Source organism: Girardinichthys multiradiatus, chromosome Y (genome assembly GCF_021462225.1).
Source record: "Girardinichthys multiradiatus isolate DD_20200921_A chromosome Y, DD_fGirMul_XY1, whole genome shotgun sequence".
NCBI lineage: Eukaryota > Metazoa > Chordata > Actinopteri > Cyprinodontiformes > Goodeidae > Girardinichthys > Girardinichthys multiradiatus.
Window position 1 is genome coordinate 28,435,586 of NC_061818.1, and position 8,587 is coordinate 28,444,172.

The window sequence follows — 8,587 nt, forward strand, 5'->3', positions numbered from 1 at the left end:
CTCCATAAGACCTCAGCAGTGCCACAGGCTGATTGCCTCCATGCCACGCCGCATTGAAGCAGTCATTTCTGCCAAAGGATTCCCGACCAAGTATTGAGTGCATAACTGTACATGATTATTTGAAGATTGACATTTTTTGTATTAAAAACACTTTTCTTTTATTGGTCGGATGAAATATGCTAATTTTGTGAGATAGGAATTTTGGGTTTTCATGAGCTGTATGCCAAAATCATCCGTATTAAGACAATAAAAGACCTGAAATATTTCAGTTAGTGTGCAATGAATCTAAAATATATGAATGTTAAATTTTCATCATTACATTATGGAAAATAATGAACTTTATCACAATATGCTAATATTTTGAGAAGGACCTGTACACATTAGTATTTCTTGACAGAAGAACGAAATAAAAATGCATCCAATTGCTCTTCCTTTTGCTTTGCTGAAATAATTGCAATGAAAATAATTAGTGCAGACAGCAATGGAGGGAGATTCAGTCGCTTCTTCCGAGAGCTGCCTGGAGTCGGGCCTGCTTATCTTCCTCTGTACTCTAAACATGGGGCTTAACCTGCATGTCTCTGCTGCTCACAGCTTTAGAAGAAATCCGTCCACCCTGCAAATTGTCTTCAAACCCCCTACGCAAAACAAAAAAGAAAACAGGAAAGCCTGCAGAGTTATCTTACTGCTTTTTAGGAGTTTTTTTTATTCCGACACATAAGAACTTGATCTGTTCATTGTGCAGTGTTGACATCTGAATCATTGTCTGTGTCCTGATCATTTTATCTGTTCACACTAAAAACAGATGCGTTTCTGTAATGTTAAAATAAGCTATGTTTTTAGGGCTAGCAACACATAATGGTAATAATATTCAGCAAAACATTAAATCTATTTTTTAGAAGAATGCATTTTAACTGCATGCCTCTTTTTACATTTTACTGGTCTGCCCACTTGCTGGGACATCTAACATGTGTATAAAGTTAATTTATTTGCGCCATGGAGCCTGAAAAGTTTGTTCCCATGGTCTACTTCTGTAAATGTCTGTCTGATTTTGGTGTTAAATATAAGTACTGGGTGTTGTTTTTAAGATCTTCTGATTCACTCAGGGAAAATGTGATAATGGACAGCAAAGCGTGGGGCCCCCAAGGTTGCATTGGGGGTTACAGTAGTGACTTTTGTGGCTTCCTGCAGATTATCACACTGTTTGCACAGGCTTACTGAAGTACCCTTATCACAACAACTCCAAATCCATGCAATTATCATGAGAATCTTTTCATCAACTTTATAACCAGAAGTCTGCTTTCACTCTGTACAAGCAGAAGTGATGCAAACCCCTTCTGCCATGTGGTCCAACTGTCATTTAATTTCCCTGACTGCAAATGTAACCTCTGTCTATGAATAATAAAAACAACCTATCTGTTTTTGTGCTGGGTTCTTCTTTTGTTATACCAAATAAAGAATGTAAAATCTAGTTTTGAAAATACGTGTTGTCACGATGTTTTGTCACATCTGCAGCTGTCACATAAGACATCTCCTTTCTTCTTTGGCCTCTGTGGTTAAGGTGGTATTTCAAAGAATGCTCCATGCTCTCTGAGGTATGAAAAAGTACATGCTCACAGATGTTTCACATCCCTCACTCACAGCAAGACAAAAAACAGACCTGCTTCATTTCTTTCTGTCCACACAGAGGATTTTTTTAGATCTTCTGCTAAATGTTGATGGGAGGCGATGGAGGAAATGGAAACAAGACTGTAGATGTCTGTAGGCAGAAGAGTATAGGATGTCAAGTTAATCAGTTGAGTGTGAAATAAGCTTTTGGTAACCAGGGCAAGCATGTACCTATTGGATTTTAGCCTGAAGAAGGTTAGACGTTGTAAGATGCTCTCTGCATGTTTTTGCTTGAGGCAGATTGCTAAATATTTGTTTGGAGAAATGCATTGAAATGTGTGCATTTCTTTTCCCGAGGAGACAATATTCAACTTCCCGACTGCAAGCTGGATCTTGGCGGCCCGGGGGTCAGTGTTCTAGAGGGTGGAAATGGGTGTTGGGCCGTCATAAGATATGACGGATCAGGGTCGGGCCACTACTTTTATCCAGCTGTTACTTAACGTGAACTTTCTGCCTGTGTTTAAATGTGAGCAATCACAGAGCGGCACTGCCAAAGCTGTAAAATGTACAATAAACAGAAGCACAAAGGACGTAAGGAGAGATGGCAGGAGGGCAGCAGGGGTGTAGATGTCACACTTTTCTGATACACCCTGAAGCCCTGTTGTTGTTAAAGCTGACACAGACGTAAACATGCACACAATGAACATGAGCCAGACCTGGACAGAAACATCACACTGACACAAGGTAGGAGACCAGAGCTTCCCCCAGGGGGGGTGATGATTGCGTTTGTGCAAGAATCACAGAAAGGCTTCGAAGGGCGGATTAAGAGTTCATAGTCGTTGAGAAAATGACATCAGCTTTTTATGATAGCAATATCAGCTTTTTTGTTAAAAATTGTGCATATATTTTGAAGTAATTTTTCATTGTGACATTTTGAATTAAGGTCAAACCAAAGAAAGCTCTGTCTCCCTTTCCATGCTTATTGGCTGCAAAGTGTTGCCTCCCTTGTGGTCAAACTTCCACATGGCAGCCAGAAAACAATGCTTTGATCAGCACACATCTTTGGTTCACCATTTCACTCTCCTCCCCAGCTGTTTATTACTGGCTGCAGCTAGAGCACCTCCAGTTGCTCAAGCCTTCACTGCTCTGAGGTCAGACTGACAAAATTCTTCATAGAGCTGCAACCACCCACTGACAGCCGAAGCCAGATGTCCAAAAGAAAATGTCTAAAAAAAAGACGATTTTATCTCACCTTCTGACATTAAATGAGACTAAATATGTCCTGTTAGTTATGATTACTAAATGGCTAATTGTGAATTATCAGAATAAAGAGCAGATTTACTTAGGATATTTTTCCTTGAACTTCAAAAGTTTAAATATATTTTCTCAGTGTTTAGTAGAATTACTTTTAAAACTTAAAACATTTTGGATATGCCTCTACAAGCTTCTCAGAGAATGGGTGTAACTGAATCAGGTTTGTTGGCTGCCTTTCTCACACACCTGTTTGGTTTTGGCCTCAAGTTTTTTATGAGCTGTAATCGGGGCTTTGTCTACAACATAGACTTATTGTCCATTCATCGCTTCGTAACTCAGTTCAGGGTATTAATAAGATCATGGCCCATTTGTGTCCGTGCTTTACCTTCCCACCTGATGTCTTAAAATCATGCTTCATAATGTTTATCTTATTCTCGTGATGCAATCAATGTTGTGAGGAACAATTTTGGCTGCACGAAGGCGCAGTCGGTAGCACTGTTGCCTTGTAGCAAGAAGGTCCTGGTTTCGACTCCTGGCCGGGGGTCTTTCTGCATGGACTTTGCATGTTCTCCCCCTGCATGCGTGGATTCTCTCCGGGTACTCCAGCTTCCTCGTACAGTCCAAAAACTGTTAAGTTAATTGGTCTCTCTAAATTGTCCTTAGGTGTGAATGAATGTGTTAGTTCTGTGTGTGTCTGTGTTGCGATGGATTGACGACCTGTCCAGGGTGTACCCCGCCTCCCGCCCGTAGACTGCTGGAGATAGGCACCAGCTTCCCTACGACCCACTATGGAAGAAGCGGTAGAAAATGACTGATTGATGATGACTGACAAGCAAAACAACATGACAACATAATGTTCCTAGAGCTGTACTTCCCAGTTGTTCTCAGGTTTGCATGCTTGCTTTTTTCCTCCATATGTAGCTATGGTCAATAAGACCAACCACTTTAAATGTAGTTTCATCAGACCACAGGTCATGTGCCCATAAGTTGAAGTCTATGTCCCTGAGTGCATTTGCAAACTGTAAGGATCCTTTTTAGACTGCTTTTAGAATAAGGCATCATCCTCTCTAAATGGCCTTCCAGCCCATGTAGGCAGAAGAAGTGGTTTTACTGTAGATACAGACACTCTCTTACCAGCTTCATCTAACATGTTCACAAGGTATACAGTTTATATTCTATGGTTGATTAACACATTCAGAAAATGTCTCCTTCCTGAATGGCAGAGACAGACGGCTGGACATTTCCATCATGTTTTTACTTGTATTTTTGTTTTAAACAGATGAATATGGCAGCTACAGGCATCTGGAAATTTTTGGAAGTCCACTATTCTCCTCTGGATATATTGGCTGTTTTTTCAGTGATCTATGATGTCATACAAGGAAGCACGGGTTTTGAGGTGTTGCCTTAAAGTAAATCCACACTTGTGCATCAATTTAGCCCAGATGTTGCAAGTTAATCTACGTGAGGCTTACAAAGCCACGATATCTTATCATGCAATACTTGAAAGTATCTTATTTCATCTGCATGTTTTTCACTTTAAGTCAAGCCAGAATCCAGTTTAAAATCCATTGTGAAACGTAGAGATTTTTTGTAAGATGTTACTGAGAAAAAAATACTCTTTACTCTGTTGCTGATGACACTTTCTCCCCTTTTCGTTTTACATAGATTTTTCTTTTTTTTTTCAGTTTCACGCTCTCTGCTGCAGCATCGTTGCAGTGCATTTCCTGACTTTTGGCCTATAAATGTATTTGCAAGATGGCAGTGATAACTGACAAAAAGGAACAAACACTGTTTGTTACAAAAGGTTGTCAAACACAAGCATGATTGAAATTAATGTCTTTCATGTCCTAACAAGTACAAAGAATAAAAAAAATATTGGCGCTTTCAACAAGTTTCTCAGTATTACTCTTTTTATGCATAACTTATTTGACTCATCAAATGCATATGACTGTTTGCATAAGTGTCCCTTCTTGTTTTCTGAGAGTCATCTTAGAGTCCTGTTTTATGCAATAAAAAAAAAAAACATGCTTATGTTAATGCTGCTAAGCTAGATAGAGGGCTTGTCAAAATAAAAGCCCTGCATACAATCAAGAAGTAAAGCTTATTAGGTTTCAGGCCTTTTTTGTCTTCAAATACAAGCATGTTGTTGCAAATGAAAACCTATCAGATCAGCTGGCATTTGTGTCGTGAATTTCTCCAATGGTGTTGACATGGTGAATTGTTGCACTGGGTTCCAACTTTCGACAGTGTTCAGAGTTACAACAAACAGATTGTTTCGAAAGGATGGTAAATTTCCTTTTACTTTGAGTAATAGAGAAGGTGAAAAACAAAAAGTCTATTGTGACACTGATAGAACTAATTGCACCATGACATTTTTTGCAAGCAGGTTTAATAAAGACCCACTGTTTCTTTAATTCAAGAAACGTTGTTAGAGACCGTAGAAAAAGCATGAAATTGCATGTTATTACCTTCCTTTACATTTAAAGTGCATTTAAACAATGCTAAATGATAATTAACTGCAGCTCCAGATTCCACCTACTTGCATGGGGCCTTCTTTCATTACCAAACAATGCCCGTCCCATTGATCAGAACCATCACATTCTCCCAGATGAAGTCCATAATGAGCCAGCGAGGCTTAAGTGTGACGCCCTTGTACTGACTTCTCCCCAAACACATCTGAAAGCAGTCTAGCGTCAGCAGATCTGATGTGTCTGTGAAAGAGCCTCATACAAAATGATGACTCTGAGCTCATGCTGCTGCTTGCCAGCAGGTCTGGTTCTGCTTGCTAATTTGTGAGTCATGCAATAAGAGTCTTCCAAGTGTGCAGAGTGGAAAAGCAGCTTGCTGCATCGCTATCTGACCTAAAGGCATGTATGATAAGGGCAGCATCTTTGTGACAATCTGAAAGCGTTCACTCCCTTCTACAGCTGAGGTGAACGATGGCAAATGCGAAGTCAAAGACGTGTGTATCCACTCATAAAATGTTGAATTTGGCAACACTGCAATGGCCACAGAGAGATGCTTCATAAAAACTGACGAATATCGCAGCTGGATAAGAAAACAAAACTGTGGCATTGAGTAACAATTCACACGAATTCTTTTGTGACTGGCAATAATCTTAGCAACCTAAAACAGATTAGACATTTTATCTCATGCCAAAGCAGCAGTAGGGCATCTAACCCTCTGGATTTGTGCAAACTTCAAATGTTTATCCATGCCTCAGCCTTTTCTCTGATGCTACACACACAAGATTACCTAGGAAGTAAATCTGAGTTTAGAAATACAAATGGAGCACGCAAGTATGCAATTAGAAAAACCATGACTAAGATTGAATTCATTTTGTGCTAGTATTTAACTGGTTAAGGGGTTTGTTAACTCAAAAAGCATAAATGTTTCTTAATTTCATTTTTAGAAACAAAGTTCTTTTGTTTTGATTCTCTCATCCAAGTCTGTGAATAATCTAACAAAACTATTCTCAGACAGACTTATAATTCAGCACAGTTTGTAAAGGAAATGTCAAACTGTTCATTAGCTCTGTGAGATAAATGATTGTAATGGCCCTCATGAAATTCAGCTCTTACTCTAGATTTGGATCAGTTCTGCACACTAACCTCTTTTCTAGCTGCACCTCCAGCCCCATGAACAGCCCGAAAAACAAAAAAACGTCTGCTGTACAGTTCTTACCTCCATAAATCACAAACCTACTCCCTGACTTTTCCCTGTGGGGCTGCAAGGGAGAAACATCATCCTCTTCCCTTTCCACCCTGACCCCTCACAGCTCCACCTACCTTCTGCTGACTGTTTCATGCAGCCAAATTTAGCAGATGAGAACTTCCTCACCATTTTACCGCAACCTTAACAGGGTCTCTGCTTCCTTTTGAGTCACTCGCGGTGCGATCAGGTCTATTCAGCTCCCGTCTGCCGCACCACATTGGTGTCAAAGTGAAGCTCATTCAATCAGTCTTCCTGCTTCATTTATCTTTTAGTGTTTCGGCATGGGGCTGTGTTGACGTTGGGAGTCTCTATTGCCCCTCACTTCACAACACTGTGTCGGTCGTGGCAGATGGCTGCTCACACTGAGCCGGGTTCTGCTGGAGGTTTCTTCCTGTTAAAAGGGAGTTTTTCCTCTCCGCTGTTGCTACATGCATGCTCAGTATGAGGGATTGCTGCAAAGTCAACGCCAGTGACTGTCCACTGTCTCTACATGCTCATCCGGGAGGAGGGAATGCTGCAAGTCACTGACTGGATGCAATCTGCTGGGTTTCCTGAGATAGAAAACCTTTTTAGCCAATTTGAATAAATAACTGAATCTGACTGCACTGTTCAATGATTAGGATTAATTAGAATGTATGTACCTGACTGTTGTGAAATGCCTTGAGACAACATGTGTTGTGAATTGGCGCTATATAAATAAAAACTGAATTGAAACACTGGTGCTACAGTCACTTTTTTCTTTTTATAGTTAGAGCAGTGAGGCAAACAATGTAGAACATAACCAAAACCTCCCTGCAGGCTCATGTAGCAGAAATAACATATAACAGAGGAGGACAGAGCTACAAAATGCAGACTGAGAAAATGTTCCATGACACAACACAACAGTGTTATTCAACCCTAATTTTACTATAGCGGTGAAAAGATTTGATTGATCGGCCTGTGTTTAGGCCCACAAGACGGTGTGAGCACATTGTTGTGGCCTAAACCATAGAAGTAGTGCAGACCTGTCGCTGCATGCCCATCACATGCAGGTGAGCTGATTAATCCAGAGGGTTAGGTGGAAATGTGAGTAACACATCCATCACACAGCTGGGATGAGTGCCATCATGGCCAAAGGCAGTGACAGGAACTCTCAGCTCAGCTCTCATGATGAGCACATAAACAGAGAACATCCGTAAACAACTTGGAGGACCCTTTTGGACTTTGTTCCAGAAGGGTTGGGATAGGCAGAAAGCAGACCCAGACAGAGGGCCAAAAGAGTGAAGCACAGCAGCTGATATTCCCCTCAATGGCGGCCCATTTAGGGAGGAGCAACATCAAGCTGCTTGTACTCTCCTCTGGGAACTTCTGCCTGTACAAACAAACCGACCCCAGGCCTTGTGTCTAATGGGAACCAGATCTGCTCAAGGACCAACTCTCCTCGTTCTCCTTTCCCTCCTCTGCTCTCCATATGACCAGTGTTCTGTTGACTCATACTCCAACTGAAGGACGCCCATCAATTATTCCAAACAGACCTGAAAATATTCCCCCCTTTCCTCTCTCTGAGTTTTCCCACGCAGCAACAGTTCACGGCGTTCCATGTTTTTACATCAGAGCTGACCTTCTTGACCCTCAGGCAAGCAGACTCCAGCGACCTGCACTTATCTCCGCACACCCACATGCTTTCTCTATCACTACTCTTTCTCTCAGTCTGTAGATCACTAAACTCTGCAATTATCATGACGATATAGGCAAACCTTTCTTGGCCAGTCAAGCCACGTGTGTCAAACAAGACCAACATGCATGTGGTTAAAGGCATAATTATATTTTCATCGCATCACAAAAACATGAAATTCACCATGGTTATCTGCTGGATGCTGAGTGGGAGCAGCCCATCCCTTTCTGCAAAGCCTGACTGTTCTCATTGTGAGGGTTCAAAGTTTATCACTGAATGTCCTCCCAGTCTCACTGCTGTCTTTATCTGAATGTTCTGTTTCACCAAAGTATTAATATTGGCACTGAGTCAGACACAGAG

General features: G+C 41.1%; 1 protein-coding gene across 1 annotated transcript in view; it reads right to left on the reverse strand.

The window, feature by feature from the left end:
* The window catches only part of LOC124863700 (sphingosine 1-phosphate receptor 2-like), a 31,506-nt gene extending 25,994 nt beyond the window's left edge, over positions 1–5,512 (reverse strand). Inside the window, exon 1 of the mRNA XM_047358137.1 lies at positions 5,399–5,512. The gene's annotated coding sequence lies outside the window, so the exon portion shown is untranslated. The remainder of the gene's footprint in view (positions 1–5,398) is intronic.
* Between the last annotated feature and the right edge of the window lie 3,075 nt (positions 5,513–8,587).